This window comes from Otolemur garnettii, unplaced genomic scaffold, assembly GCF_000181295.1.
Source record: "Otolemur garnettii isolate 467f Iridium unplaced genomic scaffold, OtoGar3 scaffold00020, whole genome shotgun sequence".
NCBI classification, from domain to species: Eukaryota; Metazoa; Chordata; class Mammalia; order Primates; family Galagidae; genus Otolemur; species Otolemur garnettii.
The window spans coordinates 26,810,828-26,830,662 of NW_003852415.1; the positions used below are offsets into that span (position 1 = coordinate 26,810,828).

The 19,835-nt window shown below is 32.2% G+C and overlaps 2 long non-coding RNA genes, 8 other non-coding genes and 1 pseudogene across 11 annotated transcripts in view; all 11 read left to right on the plus strand.

The window, feature by feature from the left end:
- Positions 1-36: 36 nt before the first annotated feature.
- On the plus strand, positions 37-9,020 carry LOC111724189. Its single transcript, XR_002772531.1, has 5 exons — positions 37-124; positions 1,364-1,450; positions 3,539-3,590; positions 7,260-7,469; positions 8,746-9,020. It is a non-coding gene; the product is annotated as an uncharacterized LOC111724189 (long non-coding RNA).
- On the plus strand, positions 609-682 carry LOC111724223. Its single transcript, XR_002772555.1, has one exon. It is a non-coding gene; the product is annotated as a small nucleolar RNA SNORD113/SNORD114 family (small nucleolar RNA).
- On the plus strand, positions 2,088-2,163 carry LOC111724211. Its single transcript, XR_002772547.1, has one exon. It is a non-coding gene; the product is annotated as a small nucleolar RNA SNORD113/SNORD114 family (small nucleolar RNA).
- On the plus strand, positions 4,497-4,570 carry LOC111724206. The gene has a single exon (XR_002772543.1). It is a non-coding gene; the product is annotated as a small nucleolar RNA SNORD113/SNORD114 family (small nucleolar RNA).
- LOC111724212 lies at positions 7,363-7,434 on the plus strand. The gene has a single exon (XR_002772548.1). It is a non-coding gene; the product is annotated as a small nucleolar RNA SNORD113/SNORD114 family (small nucleolar RNA).
- A 1,508-nt stretch (positions 9,021-10,528) lies between the features above and the next one.
- LOC105886717 overlaps positions 10,529-19,835 on the plus strand; it is a 26,877-nt gene continuing 17,570 nt past the window's right edge. The window contains exons 1-5 of one of the 2 annotated variants that reach the window (XR_002772530.1): positions 10,529-10,935; positions 11,323-11,405; positions 12,028-12,126; positions 15,143-15,242; positions 16,384-16,469. This is a non-coding gene — a long non-coding RNA (uncharacterized LOC105886717). Of the gene's footprint in view, positions 11,406-12,027; positions 12,127-15,142; positions 15,243-16,383; positions 16,470-19,835 lie in introns of both variants that reach the window. The other variant, XR_001161143.2, reaches the window with a different exon arrangement.
- Positions 11,631-11,702, plus strand: LOC111724275. Its single transcript, XR_002772597.1, has one exon. It is a non-coding gene; the product is annotated as a small nucleolar RNA SNORD113/SNORD114 family (small nucleolar RNA).
- Positions 14,638-14,705, plus strand: LOC111724216 (annotated as a pseudogene).
- LOC111724209 lies at positions 15,594-15,668 on the plus strand. The gene has a single exon (XR_002772546.1). It is a non-coding gene; the product is annotated as a small nucleolar RNA SNORD113/SNORD114 family (small nucleolar RNA).
- Positions 15,924-16,056, plus strand: LOC111724234. Its single transcript, XR_002772565.1, has one exon. It is a non-coding gene; the product is annotated as a small nucleolar RNA SNORA76 (small nucleolar RNA).
- On the plus strand, positions 16,798-16,869 carry LOC111724200. The gene has a single exon (XR_002772540.1). It is a non-coding gene; the product is annotated as a small nucleolar RNA SNORD113/SNORD114 family (small nucleolar RNA).

Here is a 19,835-nt window from a genome sequence, read left to right on the forward strand (position 1 = left end):
ATGTATTAAAAATATCTAAATCTATTTTAAACTTACTTTTTCTTCTCTAGAGTGAACATAAGATAGCTGACTTTTAACCATTCAATGAAGAAATTTATCTTGAGTAAGGGGCATATAGACTAATGTAAGTAATAAGTTCCTGATTTTATATTCTTGTTTTGAATGGTTTGCTGAAGGATTTCAAAGTAATAAATGTCTATATACATGAAATAAATAAAATATTCCATGTATGAAGTATAATACTCCAAGTATGTGTTAGTAACCACGAACTATGTTTAATATAAATTAGCATAACTGAGGCATTTTTTAAAAGAAGATAGAAGTTATTTAACTTACTCTCAGAGGAGTGAATTATTATTCTTTATTTTATGCCATGGTTGATTTCCCTTTGGGGAGAGACACTGGCTGATAGCTCCTTCAGTGTAGCCTGTAAGACTATGGATTGTATGGTGAGTGTTTCAGAGGTGAGAGAAGATGTTGGTTTCATTATTTTTCATTGAACCATTTTGACAAGACTATGAAATTCAGCCCTCTTGTTTTTGAGATTTTTGATTATGTTACATGTGAATTGGTAAATTAATCAATAAGTGAAACAAAAATGTCCATCATGGACAGTGATGAATGTCATGTGGCTTCTGAACAAAAGATTTTGATTAAGCCTATCTGGAACTCTGAGGGCCATTATTAGAGAGAAAGATACCTCATTATTCTTTGAGGGAAATGAGTATAAGAACCTTGTTCATAGACCTTTGTAATTTGAGGGTATGAATTACATTATTATAATAAAATTAGCTTATGAATAAATAATTGTATCAATGAATGAAGAATAAGAACAATATGCATGAACTTATTTTTTAAGGTATATGATAAAAAATGGACAATTATAAAAATATTCTTGAGATTCCTAGTCCCAATAAATTAGTAGTGAAGGCTCTTATCACTTATAAGGAATATATGGTCATCTGTACAAAAAAATGAATTTTTTTGATCTGTATTTAGGCAAGTTGCATAGAGACCATTTAATTAAGAAAAAGAAATACATTTACCTAAATCAATGCTTGATTGAATAATTATGTAATTGAGAGAGAACATGGAGTAATGATGGACGTTTATACAACCACACTTATGATTAATGTCATCTTTTCATATACTTATATCTAGGCAAAGAAACAGTAAATAAAACCATGTTGGTACTGAATTCAATGGTGTTCATTATATTATTTAAAATAAAAAAATGTGTACTTAATAAATAGGACACAAATCTTAGTTTGTGGGTAATTGATTACCATACAAGTATGGTTCATTTAAAACAGCTAAATGTAGACTATTTAATTCTCTTTAAAATTTGTTTTTTACACTTCAGAATGAACATGTTCTTCCCAAATGAGTTATTATCTTCTGGTGAAGATCCTGCCTTTTACCTCTATGAATAAGAAGAGAAGAGATCCACGTAGGTGATAATCAAAGTTTCATTCTGTGGCTTGGGGGACTGGATCATGTAAACTCATTAAATTATTTCAAGGCAATAAATTGTTAGATACCTAAACAGTTCAAAGGTGGTCATGCATTGACCAATGATGGCTATGTGTTGTGAATTAAGAATCATGATTAATCCATTTCAGCACAACTGAATTCATTAGCACAAAAGATGAAAGACTTATCTATCAATTTTAGCATGTTTTAGTATGCTCTTTTATTTTGGTGCCAATTGAAATTTGTTTATTTATTTAAATTGTTTCAGACTGTTAAACTATTGAGGGGATTACATGAAAATGGAAAATCTTTTTAACTATGAAATAAGATGATGATTAACATGGGCATTAAATGAAATAGGTTCACGCACAGCTCAGTGGCTAATATGGCATTGATGAGATGCGAGGAAATGGATTAATTCATCTCTGCAACACTGATGCTTGTTATACAGAGATCCAGTCCTCTAGTCCTGTGAGATATGAATTTCATAGCTATATCTGCATCTTTTAGGGATCTTTTTTCCTCTTAATCTGTGTATGGTGATTGTATTATTAGTACAATCAATGAGCAAATCAAGAACAGTGTAACTGAATGAAAGCACAGAATACCAAGTCTGGATCAATGATGAGTATGCGTGGGGCATCTGAATCAACTACTCTGATTAAACCCTGCTGTAACTCTGAGGTCCATTGCATTTATGGGAAATGTGCTTGTAGAGGACATTAGACACAGTCACAGAATGTGTTCTTGTTTTTTTTTTCTTTATGGGTATAGATTATATAAATAGAAGAAAATCAATGAATCAATAAAGTATAAGTTAAGACAAGGATTAGAATACCTTTTTCAATTATGAAAGAAACCAATGAATTAAAGATTATTTATTGTTAACAGGTTTCTGAAATTTTGAGTTCAAATAAATTTGACTAAGGCTTTTTCCCCTTGGAGAGAATAAAAATAGATGTTCTCTCTATGGTCTGGGCTTACAGTGAATTTGCATGTCTTACTTTTAGAAAGAGATAAAAAAATGATATAACTAAATAATTAGTATAATAACATTTACTATAGTAAATAATAGCCAATATAAATATTTATATTCAAAATTACTTAATATTATAAATAATGCTAAACATATTAATATATGATTATTATAACAAAATTCATATTAATGTTTAGATAGTTATAGAAAATATATAAATATGAAAATTAAAAATGTGAATATAATAATGACAAATGCTTTTGTTCTCACTGATTTTTATTTAAAAAGAAAAATCCAAATGTATTTTTGATGATTTTGCTAGTGATAAAAGAATAGGTAGATGTTAGTGTCACTAAGTTTTCATCCAGTATCCTTAGGGTTCATGAATATTGGTGCTATCACTTAATTTCATCTCTCATTTTATTATTTTAAAGAAAGCAAACCAGATACTAGTGAGAAGTATATGTTATGTATGAAGGAACATGATTAATCCTCCCTATCCTCTTGTTTATGGAAGGGTCTTATAGACCCACTCTTTAGATACACTTTGCTATGAACATTTAAATTCAAATTGAATAAAGATAAAAACTCAGTTCCTCAGACACACTAGGCACAGGCCAAGCCACATGTGGCCAGTGTCTGCCATAGTGGACAGCACTGGGAGAGAACATTTGTATCACTGTGGAAAGTTAATCAGTGCAGACAGAGCCAATACAGATAGTTGTAGGTAATAGGATTGTGTTTTAGGTAGTAGGTGCAGCTACTACTATTTTGTGTTTTCTTTAGGAAAAAGAGTAGATAATTAAATTATCTGTAGAATTATTAAATGAATAAATGAAAGAATCAGTAAATATTTTAATAAAATCAGTTTAGTCCATTGATAGGATTAATATTTCATATTAAAAATTAAATCAGTACATGAACAGGATACCACTATTGGGTTGAAGATCAAAGTGTAACACAAACTACTATTTATGATTAGTCTAATAATGCAGAACTAATCTCTATTTAAAATCTATTACACATTTACACTTTTTATTATTATTTTTTTTTTGAAATCTGTCTTTTCCTCTACAATGGGCATACCAGATTGGATTTGGTAATTCCCCTGTGATGAAGAATATGGCTAATGCTTCACTGGGTAAGAAGCAATGATAGTATCAGCACTTTTGTTCTTGATTTGTATGTTTTTTTCATGTGTGATGATAGAAAAATGGAAGAAAAGGGCATATATGGAAATGAAATAAAAGAACACCATGTAAGGATCAGTAGTAGGAAAATATTATAGGTAAGATACCACTTTTAGTATAACTGGGATTAATTTTGAAAAGAGATGGAAGGAATTTAATTTTCAGAGCTATTTGATATTCCATAATGTTTCTTCACCATAAGTGATTTAAGCATTTCCATTTTGGTTGACATTTAGGCTGTTAACCATTTTGGAAAAGCTCTTAGAAAGTGAAACATATTGCCTGTGTTCTAATTGGTGGGTTACCTTTGTGGATTTTGATTGTTCATTATACCATCTTTAACATTGGATAGATTTAATGAACATGGATCTTGGAACCTTTATGTTGATCATAGTGACACAAAGGAAGGCTTACTGATTATTTCACATGTACAGTACTAAGATTAGTCTGTTAGGTTTGTGGAGGTTTTTTTTTTTTTTTTTTTTTGAGATAGAGCCTCAAGCTGTTGCCCTGGGTAGAGTGCTGTGGCATGACAGCTCACAGCAACCTCCAACTCTTGGGCTTAAGTGATTCTCTTATCTCTACCTCCCAAGTAGCTTGGACTACAAGCACCCGCCACAACACCTGGCTATTTTTTGTGGCTGTAGTTGTTGTTTGGCAGGCCCGTGATGGATTTGAACCCGCCAGTTCTGGTGTGTGTGGCTGGCACCTTAGCCACTTGAGCTACAGGCACCCAGCCCAGCTTTGTGGATTTTGCACCTACAGATATTATAGTTATGTCAAGGATATTATTTTTGGAAATTTATAATTCATGGGAAAATGAAGGTGTAAGTAAATGGAGAAAGAACTGCCAAACCTGGACCTATGATGAGATTGGAGGGTGTCTGAATCAAAAACTTTGATTAAAGCCATCTGTAACTCTGAGGTCCATTATTTAAAATGGCCTTCCTTTTATCTTTTTTGGAAATGAGTTTTTATTTTTTATTTTTAAATTTTATTTTTTTATTATTATTATTTCTGAGACAAGAATCTCACTGTGTCACCCTCAGTAGAGGGCTGTGACGTCACAGCTCACAGCAACCTAAAACTCTTGGGCTTAAATGATTCTCTTGCCTCAGCCTCCCAAGTAGCTGGGACTACAGGCACCCACCACAACACCTGGCTATTTTATTGTTGCAGTTCTCATTGTTGTTTAGCAGTTTAATTGGAAATAAGAATGAGCACACTTCATCTCATTATTACTAATTAAATTGTTATTAGTAAAGTATTGTTCACTGCATTTTATCAAAAACAAGAAAAATTCTAGTTTTTAAATCTCTGTAGGTAATAGACACTTAGAAATATAGCAGTGTTAAGACTTTTATCTAATGTTAGTAAATTCTCATATATTGATGAGTTGTTACATGTGAATAGAGTATGTTATCAGAGCTAATATTCTGAAAGAGGGCTAAGCATAGGCCAGGAAGAAGTAAACCTAATGATTCATTGTCTATTCTAGTTATACCCTGTTCCTAGTTTTGGTATGGGAATATAGATGCTTAAACATAAACGTAAGCATTTCTGCATGGGGTTTTCATAGACTTGTGTCTGTGTTTATGTGAATGTATAATCAAATATTCCATGGGTCTTTCTGTAAGTGAATAAATAAAATGATGAATGATTGAATCAATACAATATGTAGGATCAAGCATAGGCCATTGTTAAAAATATACCATGAATCATGAATTTAAATTTATCCATTTCTACAGAAGTTGATTCTATCAAATAAAAGATTATCTAACTTCTTAGTATGTGGGTATATCTGCCTATAGACAGATGTGTGCAATATTAATAGTTCTTGTTTTGTGTGATGAATTTAAGTGTTTTTTGTATTAATAGTTAAAAGAAAAAATAATAAGTGATATTTTGGGATACTTGAATCAACTTTGTCATTAATTTAATACCACACAACTAATGTATTTTTTAAAATCAGTCTTGATGTGTATTTTTCATGCTTTTGAAAGTTAGTATCTACACAGAACGAAGACCATGGCTGATTTAATCAGTCTCTACTTGGCTGTTATCCTTTGTGGGTAAGGAACCTAAAGACTTTATTTAGTACAAAACAGTAGACAATCTTATGAATTGGGGTCAGTTCTTCTTTAGTGTTCTTTGAATTATTTACAGTAAGCCATATATAGAGTAATGATATGAACGTGTTATGAAACAAAAATTGTGATTATCCAATTAAGTACAAGTGTAGTTAAAAATAAGATGGAAGACATTCATTTTCAGAATGATTGATAATTCATCTTATTTTTACACTGCATTTAAGACTCATTCAGTAATAAAATGTATATTGTGGCTGGCGCCTGTGGCTCAACTGGCTAAGGCGCCGCCACGTACACCTGAGGTGGCGGGTTCGAATCCCCAGCCCGGACCCGCCAAACAACAATGACGGCTGCAACCAAAAAATAGCCGGGCGTTGTGGCGGGCGCCTGTGGTCCCAGCTACTTGGGAGGCGGAGGCAGGAGACTCGCTTGAGCCCAGGAGTTGGAGGTTGCTGTGAGCATGATGCCATGGCACTCTACCCAGGGGGATAGCTTGAGGCTCCGTCTCAAAAAAAAAAAAAAAATAAATAAAATGTATATTGTATTGCCCAATATGGTTGCTGCATCTACATGTACCTATTTATATTTAAAATAATTGTAGAAAATGAATTTTTATTTTATTTTATTTTATTTTTGAGACAGAGTCTCAAGCTATTGCCCTGGGTAGAGGGCTGTCACAGCTCACAGCAACTTCCAACTCCTGGGCTTAAGCAATTCTCTTGCCTCAGCCTTCCGAGTAGCTGGGACTACAGGCACCAGTCACAACGCCTGGCTATTTTTTGGTTGTAGTTGTCATTGTCTGGCAGGCCTGGGACGGATTTGAACCCGCTAGCTCTGGTGTGAGTGGCTGGCATCTTAGCCACTTGAGCTACAGGCACTGAGCCAGGAAATGAATTTTTTTTTTTTTTTTTTTTTTTTTTTTGAGACAGAGCCTCAAGCTTTCTCCCTGGGTAGAGTGCCATGGCATTACAGCTCACAGCAACCTCCAACTCCTGGGCTCAAGCGAGTCTCTTGCCTCCGCCTCCCAAGTAGCTGGGACCACAGGCGCCCGCCACAACGCCCGGCTATTTTTTGGTTGCAGCCGTAATTGTTGTTTGGCGGGTCCGGGCTGGGGATCCGAACCCGCCACCTTAGGTGTACGTGGCTGGCGCCTTAGCCGGTTGAGCTATAGGCGCCGAGCCAGGAAATGAATTTTTAAATTCAATTCTTAGTTGCACATTTCTAGTACTGATTGAGTATATTGGAAAATGCTGTTATTGTACATTAACATTATGTGCAAAGTCCGATTAGCTCCTCATTGATGGAGCAGTACAAAGAAAGATGAAAGGTAGTTGGAATGAGATGACTAGAAATCAAGAATGCTAATTGATCTATATATGCTTCACTGAGGGCCACTACAAAAACAGATCTGGTTCATTAAAAAAAGATAGAGTCAAAAAACCCCCCAAAAGATAGAGTCTATGAAAAAAGAGCCAGTAAACTGATCTTGGTTTTATTTTATATTCAAGGTTATTGTTCTTGAATTCACAGGTATTGATCTGGGAATAGATATTACTGCACAGATATTACTGCCAGTGAGTCAATGAATGGATCAATAAACAAAAGTATAAATGAAGAAAAAGTTTGCTTATCTTGGATCTATGATGAGTACCCTGGGGTGTCTGAATCAAAGATTTTGATTAAACCCTATAACTCTGAGGTCCATTGCAAAAAGATTCCTGTTCATCATCATCATAGGAAGTAAGCTTATTTTGTTCTTTTTGGGCTTTTGAGTATGGATTGTAATATTTTTAGTAAAGGAATGCATGAATAAATTGAAGAAAGTACTATATTTACTGTATGAGTAAATAAAGATAAAGCAGGTTATTCTTGATCCAAATATGCAAGTATGTAATGCAATAAGAGTCATTACTAGTACATTTCTGAAGCATTAAGTTCTAGGAAAATAAATTGATGAAAGCTGACCCTTTTGGGTAAGGAGCGTTTAGATAAATGGATGTTAAAGTCCATGTTGTTGTTCTGGCTTAGGTTATTTGTTTTTTAATTAAGAAAAGGACAAAATAGTTAAATTAATTATGGTTGAATAACTAATTGGGAGAGGCTAACTCATAGATCTATGTGGAAAATATGTCACTTAACCAGATATGATTAATCTTATAATCTTCACTATGTTTAAATTCAGTTCCTAAGTTTAATTAAAAAAATAAGAAAAATGATCTGTCTTTTTCTCTGCATCTAGTGAACATATGGAAAGGCATTAATATTTTCTGGTATCTGTGGAGTCATAGATATAATGGTATTTTTATAAATGTGAAAATAAAATAAGTTAATAACTCTATCAGCTATTTAAAATAAAGCTAAAGCACGGACCAATGAAGAACATATTTATAGAGGAAAAAGTGTAATTAATTTAGTTTTACATAGTTGCTTTCCAGGTAAGGAAAAGAGACTTAGGTTCTTACATTTTTGGACTTATGAATACATTATATTTACATAGGATTTCCTTTTATGTATTGATGGTATAGAAAAAAACCGCAATATAAAAATGGTTCCATGTGTAACTTTTTTACCTCCATGTATATATATGAAGGTATACTATTTACTATTTATAACTATTTACCTCCATGTGTTTGTATACATATATACACAATTGCTAAGAATTAGCTGGAATCTAAGATTTAGATTAATCTAATTGTTTTAAGCAGGATTTATTTGGAAATTAGATTTAACTCTTCCCCATTTGGATAGAGGGCATATAAACAGATATATATATATATATATATATATAATGGTCATAGTTTTTATTCTCTTGTTTTGTATTCATTGTAGTAGTGAAATTAATACTGAGTCAATTAATCCATAGGTATGCCATCCATAGTTTAAATATATGGTAATCACAAAGGTTTATTCCTAATGAGTTATTATTGACTTGGACTATATTTAAAAGATCTGAATCTAGATTTATCTGTGTGTCTGTCTAATCTATCTATTTTTATATTTACTTTGTATTCTACAGAATGGACACACAATAACCTAATCATTCTATGGATTGAGTGAGAAAGATCTTGGTTATTTTTTTGAAAAATATATACAGAAACCTGTAAGTGGTCATATTTACTTTGTATTCTACAGAATGGACGCACAATAATCCAATCATTCTCTGGATTGAGTGAGAAAGATCTTGGTTATTATCTTTTTGAAAAATATATATAGAAACCTGTAAGTAGCAAAGTAATTGCTTCTGGATTGGTGATTTTTATGCATGTTAAATCTATTATTGCAAAGGAATAAATGGCTACATTTAAAAAGAAGAAAAGTTATGTGGATTAATTTAGCACATCTATATTTAATTAATTTCAAAAAAGTAAGACCATTTTATTCACTTTTATAGTTAATTATTCAGTTAATTGATTAATGTAAAAATTGATTATTCAATTTTATTTTAGTCACAATTGTGTTAAAATCTCCCTCCATAGACATATATTAGCCACATGCCAAGATGTACAATATTGTCAATATTTTGTGTGTGGAGTAAAATGGTAGGTTTGTAGTTGTTCATTGTCATCTCTAAAATACAGACAAAATAAATGGAAGATGATGAATCCTTAACCAATTAAGAGTATTGGATTGGTATGAATTGGAGATAGTTATTAATCTATTCATCTGATAAACTGAATCTATTACACAATGGGAACTATGTATTCCCCTCTTTAAGAGGTGATCTATGGAGAGGGGTTAGGATAGTCTAATTTCTTGTTGTTGAGTTTTAAGATTCTTAAGTATTGAATTAATATAATCATTGAAACGTAATCAAATATATAAATGAAGGATGACAAATATTAAATGGGGACCAATGATGGTGTTTTGTTGGTGTGAACCAATGATTATTAAACATATACATCTTATTATGAAACTTTACATCCCCCAACTCCTCCTGAAGTGACTGAGTCAATACACCAATGTATAAAAGAAAGAAGCAAAGAATCTATTATAGGCAAATATTATGACTATTTCTGATTGACCAAGGCCCATGAAAACATTAACAATTGAAGCATGGTTTGGATGAGGAGCCTGTGGACAGATTTTTGTGATAGTCAATGTGTTTGGTCTGGTTATAGAGTAAATTGGTAGTTTTTTATTTTAATAATACATAAGTAAAAAGGTATTAAATAAGTAAAAGAGTAACCTGCTAACTAAACAAAAGAGGGACAAGGTATGGCCAATAAGAAGCATAGGTTCTAATTCCACGTAATTGTTGTCCTGATACAAAATAAGATCCAGGCTCTGCCCACTTTGAGGATTAAATATTTAGACAGATGAATGTTATATTTTAGTTCTGAGTTGCTGACTTTTTACCCTGTTCATTTTCATTAGAAATGCAGGTAGATGATTTAATTAATCCATCAGGACATACATATTTACAGAGGTATACATACTTATACATTCATAAACAAGGGAAACCATAGACCATTGATGAGATTGTTCTATGAAACAATCATTTACTATATTTTGCCCTGTATATTGTGCACTTTTTTGTCCAAATTTTTGAGGGAAATATTAAGATATCCATTATACATGTGTAGCACTAGTTTTTACTTACTGGTACATAAAATTTCTTTTACCTGTGTTTTGTAATTGTTACATGAATTTTCTTGTAACCATTTTATGTTAAAAAATGAATACTAGATTTCCTTTATAATATAAAGAGGTACCTAAATGTAATCATATACAAATTCAAATTAAAAATTAAAATGAATTTTTTTTCCTGAAAGTTGGCCAGAAATGTGGATGTACATTATACACAAAAAAATATGGTAGATTAATTCTATTTAAATACAGTCCATTTAAAAGTTGACCTGTTATTGTCTCCTACATTAGGAGGGACATGGAGACTATTATCCATTTTAGGGATAGTTGTTTTTCTTGTCTTGGGTGATGAACTTTATTATATTTATTAGTGTATTAAAAATTATCTCTAAACTAACCATCGGCCAATCATAAGGAAGTTCTAAAATCCATAAACTACCAAAGATTTCAATTAATCCACTAATAAAGGGTATCCATATAAAGCAAAATATTCTTTGGTGGTGGTTTCAACATCTGCTTTGTAATTTACAGAATTATAAATGTGTATCAGGACTGATTTAATCACTTTCCACTGATGATCGTTTTGGTGGTTACTTATGTGGGTATCGAATAAGCTGAGGTAAGTAATTCTTAAGAACAAGTATGTTGTCAATAAATTTTGATTTGATTATTTTAAGCAGATCAATGACAGAACCAATAAATAAATATATATGTTAATTTTGTTAAAAGGGTAAAGTATTGCTCTACTACGAATATATGTGGCTAGTCAAGAAATAGAGAAGACTGTAGTTTTATGACACAGGGGGATAAAGAATATATTGTCTGTTTGTCTATGAATTTTAAAGGCACTGAATATAAGAAATAGTCAATTATTATTCTTGGTCAGTTAATTTTATTAAGACAGATTAAGAAATATCTAAATTACAGTGAAAATGAAAGGGTAGTACAAGGTCTAATGAAGATAAGTTACCAGTTATTAACATCTAGTCTGTTTTATACTCTTCAGAATGTATGCCCCAATCTGTTGTGAGCACTCTGCCATGACCACAAACTCTACGGCTGTCTCTAAGGGTTGTGACAAAGATTCCTGTGAGTAATAGTAAAAATTCTTGTGTTTTTTTTAAAGGTATTCTTGTTATTATTAAAAAGTATAAAATATAATAAGCCCATTATTTTATAATTATTACTTAAGAATAAATTTATTCTTGAGTTTTTTGTATGTATATATAGTCATTATTATAGAATTATTAACCAATTAATGAGTTATTTCAAGAAATAAATGTTGAAATGAATGAAGAAAAGTAGAGTCAATCTTGGACTAATGATGACGACTGGTGGCGTATGAGTCATGGACGATGAATACAGGTCTGGAAGTCTGAGGTCCAACACAATAAAACAATCAGGTGTATATGTTCTGATCCTATAGATAGATGTTAGGAATATAAAGATTATGTTCTTGGGCTTCATGTTCTTGCATTTTATTTTTATAATTGGATCAATGAATCAATGAAAAAATATATGTAAAGAGTGTGAAGCATTGTCCAGTTATGAAAATATATGATGGAACAATAAAACTATTAATATATATATTAGAAGTACTGAAATCCACAGATATATACCTAAATGACTAAGAAAATGAAAAGAAGAATGCAAGGATGAAAGGACAGAATATTTCAATCTTTTTATGATCTTTTCTGCTTTGTACTCTCAGAATGGCTGTTCCCAAACTGATTTAAGCACTCTTCCGTGTAGTGATGAGCTCTATGATTGTGTCTATGTGCTGTGAGCATAGAGACCAACGTGAGTATAGGTAAGGTTCTTGTCTTGCTTTGGGTGTGAGTTTGCTGTATTATTAAAAACTTTACATACAATCCAAGGTGGTCAGCCATGGCTCATTGATAAATATGACATTGCCCTTAAATGTATGTTGATTAATCAATATTTATAAATTTAAAAAGGATTAATGAAAGAAACATAATCAATGTGACAAATGATTCTGTAGATAACTATAAAATATATCTTGTTATTTATGTTTTTGTGACATATAGTTATTCTTACTAGTGAAATGAAGAATTAATCAATAGACAAATGTAGAAGTCAATGAGAAAAAGGGAACCAATCTTCAATGTTAATGATGACAACTGGTGCCATATGATCATAAGTAACAAATATTGTTATGTTTGCAACTTTGAGGTTCCATATAAAAGAAATCTAGTCTCCTGCCTATGTTGGAAATAATCCTATAGGCAGATTTAGGAATATACAGGATCATGTTTTTGATTTTTATGTTAATGGATTTTGATTCTGTTATTGCAGCTAGATCCATGAAAGAATCAATAGAAAAATATATATAAATACAGGCTATCCATAAAGTTCATGTGCTGAAATTTCACAAACTTTATGGAAACTTTGTTTATGAATAATTTAAGCATCATTCAGTATAAAAATACATAGATAAGAGGAGCCATTAATATATATTGAAGACATAAGTCCACATAAGTCCATTAAGAATACATGGTTGGGCGGTGCCTGTGTGTGGCTCAGTGAGTAGGGTGCTGGCCCCATATACCAAGGGTGGTGGGTTTGAACCTGTCCCTGGCCAGCTAAAACAGCAGTGTCAACTGCAACAAAAATAGCCAGTTGTTGTGGTGGGCTCCTGTAGTCCCAGCTACTTGGGAGGGTGGGGCAAGAAAATCGCTTAAGCCCAAGAGGTGGAGGTTGCTGTGAGCTGTGATGCAATAGCACTCTACTAAGGGCAACAAACTGAGACTCTATCTCCAAAAATAAAAAATAAAAAAAGGAAATAATCATCTTTAGCTAAGGATAACATGGATGATACTGAAATAATAACCAATATTCTTACTGTAAGTTAGTAGAAAATTTCAATTTTTCTTTTCTTTGGAGAAAAAGAAATATATATTATCCCTTGTTAATAAAAACCTAAATGACTGACTAATTGCAAGGTGCAATGAAAAAAAGATCTCAATCTTATCTTCTACTCTGCTGTACTCTGCAGAATGGACACACTTGAGTTGGTGACATAGAAAGCAATTTGAGTAATAGTTGTAATTCTTCTTTTTGTTTGAGTATTTTTCACAGGATATTACATATATTAATAAGATGGGCTTAATATACTCCAAGAAAGCCAACCATGACTGAATGATAGATATGTGATTATATAAAACATTGCATGAGGCCCAAGCTTTGACCAATATTGATGACTGGTCACCATCATTAATAAATCCCAGATGATGAAAAATATGTGTTTGAAACTGAGAGGTCCAAAACAAAAGAAAATCTCACCTACTCACTCTATTGGAAATGATCCTTAGACATTTGTAAAGTTCATAATCTTAGATTTTGTCTTCATGGCCTTGATTTTATTGTTACTTCATTATTATTGATTTATTTTATTAGATGTATTAAAGTTATAAAAAGAATCAATAAGCAAGTATAAATAAATAAATATGAATAAGGGAAGCATTGTCCCATCATGAAGATATGTTACAAAGCAATAGATTCTATTGATTATGTATTAAAAACACTGAATGACATGGTTTATGGATGTTACTTCTTTTACTAATCACCTTTTGACTTTGTACTCCTCAGAATGGATGCATTTGAAGTGATTATGTTTGCCTCGGTGTGTCTGGCATTTTGAAATAATGTAACAGTTAAAGTCCCATTTTTTTTTGGAATATACTGTCTTATAAAGAGTATTTATTCTATATTTAAATAGGGTAAAATATAATCACTGAAGTCTGTCCATGGCACAGTGGTATATATAGAATTCATATGAAATATTACATAGACTAATCCATAAATGAAACCTTGATGACAATTGATAGAACTGTAGATAGATGTGGCAAATTAGTCTATAGAGAGATGTAGGATTTTTTTTGTTGTTGTTTGTTTGGAGACAGAGTCTCACTCCTTGCCCTGCATAGGGTGCTATGGCATCATAGCTCATAGCAACCTCAAACTCTTGGGCTTGAGCAATTCTCTGGCCTCAACTTCCCGAGTACCTGGGACTACTGGAGGCTGCTACAATGCTTGGCTCATTTTGCTACTTATATTAGAGAGTGATCTTGCTCTTTTTCAGGTTGGTCTCAAACTCCTGAGCTCAGGTAATTCTCCACCTTCATCCCCCAGAATGCTGGGATTACGGGTGTGAGCCACCATGCCTGGCCAAGAGATATAGGATATTCAAGATTCTTTGCCCTTGATTTTTCATTATCCAGGGTATTTTATTTCATTACTTCTGGGGAATTAATGAATTCATAAACAAATGCAGATGAGAATGAAGAGAGTGTACCAAAGTTGGACCTATGATGATGATTGGTGGCATATGATGCTTGAATGATAGGTATCTGGAAGTCTGAGGTGAAAGACAGTAAGAAGTGTAGTTCATTGCCATGGTTGGACAGAGGTTAGGAATAAAACAGAATCATGGTCTTGGTTTTGTTTTCATTGATTTTGATTTCATTGTTACAAATTCATCAATGGAAAATAATAAATAAAAATAAATATAAATAAGTATAGCATTGTCCATTATGAAAATCTATTTGTTCATTTCAGAAAGTATTAATATAAACTGAAGATAATGAAGTCTATTCAGAAAAAAAACAGTAACTGTATTGAGTAATATTTTTGATCTGTGTCAATAGCAAGATTAATGTTCTCAGTTTATTTAAAAAATTAGTAAATATTAACCTAAAATAATAAATACTTAAATTACTAACTATATGAAAAGTCACATGCATGGATCAATGGAAATATTGTTTCTATTTTCATTTTTGTTATCTGCTCTACTTTGTACTTCTTAGAATGGATTGGCCGAGGCTGGAGTGAGCAATCTGTACTTTCTCCACTGGAGTGATCACATTCTCCACTGTTGCTTCTCTGGGTAGGGAGCAGGAGAAGAATGTGAGTAATAATCACTGTTCTTATTATATTTTGGTAGCCTTTTTAGGGTATTCACTGTAAAATTTTAAAAGTATTAAAAATAATCAAAAAAAGCTCTTCACAACCCAGTCATAAATATGGGTTGGACATGAAACGTTATGTTGCTTAGCAAGTGTATTCCCAACACTGAAGTTTGATTTATGAAAAAATCAGATAAATGAATCTATAGACAGATGTAAGGGATACATATACATCTTGTTCCCTAGTGTTCTGAGAGCTTGTTCATAAGTGTTTTTGATTCATAGATATTCACTTTAATGTTTACTGATAATTAGTAATTATAGCGATGATTGCAATAAAAAGGACTAATTCTAGACCAATGATAATGACCACTGGCATGTGAGTCATTATAGGTGAATAATAGGTGTCTGAGACTTTGAGGTCAAACACAATAAGGAATTTAGTCTACTTGCTGGATTGGAAATGACTCTGCAGGTCATATGTTAGAAATGTACAAAGATCTTGTCCTTTACTTTTGGATTTGTGAATTTGATAGTATTATTATAAATAGATTAATGATGAAAGCATTAAGTAAATGTATAAATCAATCTGTATGATTTATTATACAATTTTGATGATGCTGCATTGTTCAATTATCAATACATATGGTTGAGCAAGAGATATTATTAATGTAAAGTGAGTGCGCTGCCTTTGATTCCTCGCCGCACCTTCGCGTGGCGTCGGGGGTCGGGCTGTAGCGCCAGAGCATGTGCTCGGGCATAACTGGGGCCGCCTAAACCCCTAAGGGCGGCCCTTTTAACCACGAGCAACATGATGGCATCCCCTCACCTGTAATATATATGTATATATATTGAAAACAATGATTTCCATTAAGAAATAAGTGGATCAAGGTGTTACCTCATTTAATGGTCTTAGACACACTGATAAGTCATGGTCAACTTTATTACTCTGGGTCAGTCCAAGTGGAGGTCGTGTTTTGTCCAGAAAATGTATATGCTATACAAATTAGTAAATACCTAAATGACTATAAAGTCTTTTAATTTATAATTAAATGTAGAAGGAAGATTCAATGGGACTATGGCCCTGATTTTTTTTTTTTTTTTTTTTTTTTGTATAAACTGCTCTGTTTTGTACTCCTCAGAATGGACAAACTGAAGCTGGTTTGAGGATTCTTCTACAGTCATAAGATGGTGGTCGCTGCTGTGTGTTTGGTGTATAGAAGCCAAGGTGAGTTTTTGTGGAAGTACACTCCTTGTTTGAAGAGTATGAAATACATATAATCAAAGAAAGCCAATCATGACTTATTGATCAATATGGAATTGATATGTAATATATTGCCTAATCTATATACAAAAACTTAAGGGTGATTACTGAAGGGGATATGTTGATGTACCAAATTATTCTATATACAGGTGGAGGACTATTTAAGGATCATTCATATTCTAGATATTTGAACTTCACAAGTGTTGATTTTATTATTAGGAAATTAGTTAATTGATTAATAAACAAAGATTGATAAAAAGAAAAAAACAAAAACAAAACAAGACCCCAAGCTTGGATCAATGATGACTTCTGATGTTTTGAGTCATAGGTAATGAATACACATGTGTGGAACTCTGAGATCCAAAATATAAATCAATCAATCAAAGATCATTAAGTGTAAATGATCTTATACATAGTTTTTCAAGGATCATTTTGGGGTCTTTATTTGCATGGATTTTGATTCTTTTATAAGAAATGGATCAATAAAAGAATCTATATGCAAAGAAAAGATCATGTTGTACCCCTCAAATGTACAAATTTTATTATTAAAAACTATTTTAAAATAAAAAAATAATGTATAAGCATAATAAGTAAAGATGAGACTGGTGAAGCATCTAATTATGAAGAAATGAGTAAAAAAGAAAAAATATAATATATATTGAATATACTAAATCAGTTAAGAAATGAATGGTTCAAAGGTGTTATTTCTTAATAATAGTAATATAGATAATATCAATAATGGCCAATATTCTTATTCTAGATTAATGGAAATTTGTTGTTGTTTCTTGTTAAGAGCGGGTGAAATATACATTAAGCCAAATTCTAGATACCTAAATGATTGAATAATGAATTATAGATGCAAAGATTAATAGAGAAAATATCTAAATCATCTTACCATTTGCTCTGGTTTCCACTCTTTAGAATGGACACACCCAAGCTAATTTAAGGCTTTTTCAGTGGTCTCTCTGGTTGGCTCTGTGTGTAGTAGCGTGGACACCAGTATGAGTAATAGTGTTCTCATCTTAAGAGTATTCACTGCAATATTAAAAGAAAGATTAAGTATAAGAAGAAAAGATCAACCATAGTCCAATAGAGATATAGAATTGACATGAAACCTTATGTTGATTAGTCATTTTCCAACAATCAGGGTGATTAATGAAGAAAGTATACTCAATGAGGCAAATGATTATGTACCCAGTAGACATTTCTGTAGGCATTTGAATCATTACATTTATCAACTTGCATTAAATATTGAGTATGATTTATGAAAGAGAGATACCATTGTGGAAAAAAGTCGACAGATAAATGTGGGCATTTATGGCTCTTATTTTGGTTATTTTTTTTAATCATATGGATTTAAAAAATAGTGTACTAGTGAATTACTCAATGAACAATTGTAAATAAGAATGAAGAGGCTCGGCGCCTGTTGCTCAAGTGGCTAAGGCACCAGCCACGTATACCCAAGGTGGCAGGTTCAAATCCAGCCCGGCCCGCCAAACAACAATGATGGCTGTAACCAAAAAATAGCCAGGTGCCTATGGTCCCAGCTGCTCGGAAGGCTGAGGCAGGAGACTCGCTTGAGCCCAGGAGTTGGAGGTTGCTGTGAGCTGTGATGTCATAGCACTCTACCTAGGGGGACAGCTGGAGGCTCCTGTCTCAAAAAAAAAAAAAGAGAAAGAAGACGTGAAACCTTGACTACGGATGACAACAGGTGATGACAACAGGTGATGACAACAGGTGATGACAACAGGTGACGTGCATCATAGTTGGTGAATAATATATGTATTAAATTATAATGAGACTCAGGCAAATATTTACATGATCTCAGTTATATGTGGATTATAAAAAGGCTGAAATTACAGAAGTAGAAGGTAGAAGAGAAGTTATGAGGAGGTGTGGGAAATGGGGAGATGTTCAAAGGGTACAAAGTTTTAGTTAGATAGTAGGAATCAGTATTAGATCTTTTGAATAGCATTGATACTACAGTTAATGTATTGAATATTCCAAAATTGCTAAAATAGTAGAGTTTTAAAGGTTCTCAGCACAAAAATAAAAATAAGGATTCAAAGTGATGTATATGCTCAGTTGCTTGATTTAATCATTCCATAATGTAAATATATATTAAAACATCACATTGTAACTCATGCATATATAATTTTTGGGAATTAAAAATAAAAATTTAAAGAATAATTTATTGTGGTCCCATGGACAGATTTTGTGAACATAAAAAAATCATTTTCATGATTTGTGTTTATGAATTTTTATTTTAATATAATTTGTGGATTAATGAAAAAATTAAGGTGCAAATACAAATAAGAAAGAAGAAGATAGTGAAGTATGTTCACTCAACATATGTGGGAGGCATACAAATTATTAATATTTATGAAACTCCTGAAGTTCTTTATGAAGTATAAATGGTCTAAGTGTCTTATCTCTTTGACTAAAACTATTGTAGATGGTATAGTCAAAGTTCTTATTCTTGGTCAGTTGCAAGTTTGGTATTTTTCATTTTCTTAGGGAAAAATTAACAATTCGAAATAATATATTTCTAATTGCTTACTAAATGAAAAGTTGAATGCAGCGACCAACCTTGTTATTATCTGCTTTGCATTATACTTGTCATAGTGGATAGACCTAAGCTAATTGAAGCATTCTATAGTAATAGCACACTTCATGATTGTTTCTGTGTATTAGAACATGGAATAAGCAGTATGAATAATAGTCAATACTCTTGTTGTAGTTTTAGTGCTTTCTTTAGTATATTCATTGTGATATTGAAAATGTTACATATAATCAAAGAAGTCAAATCATTGCCTAATTGTAGAGTGGACATGAAACATGTTGCTCAATTGATTTTTGCAACAAAACAAAAGCAAGCAATCTAACCTAATTGTATGTATCCTTATATTAATCCAAAAGAAAAAAAGAAAATGATATAGTCATTGAGGCAAATGATTTTATAGGAAAATATTAAGAATATTTAAGAATCTTTTTTGAGATTTTCTGATTTTTAGATATTTATTTTTACTAGAGAATTTTGAATTAATCACTTAACAAAAATAGATGAAAATAAATAAAATAGACCCAACACAGGGCAAATAATGACAAATAGTGTTACATAAATCATACATCCTGAATACTATATATCTTTAGCTCTGAAATCTAGAACAAAAAATAATCTATTGCTTCCATTTAAAATTATTTTTAATGGCTTGGTGCCCGTGGCTCAAGCTGCTGGGGCGCCAGCCAAATACACCTTAGGTGGCGGGTTCGAATCCGACCTGGGCCCGCCAAACAACAATGACGGCTGCAACCAAAAAATAGCCGGGC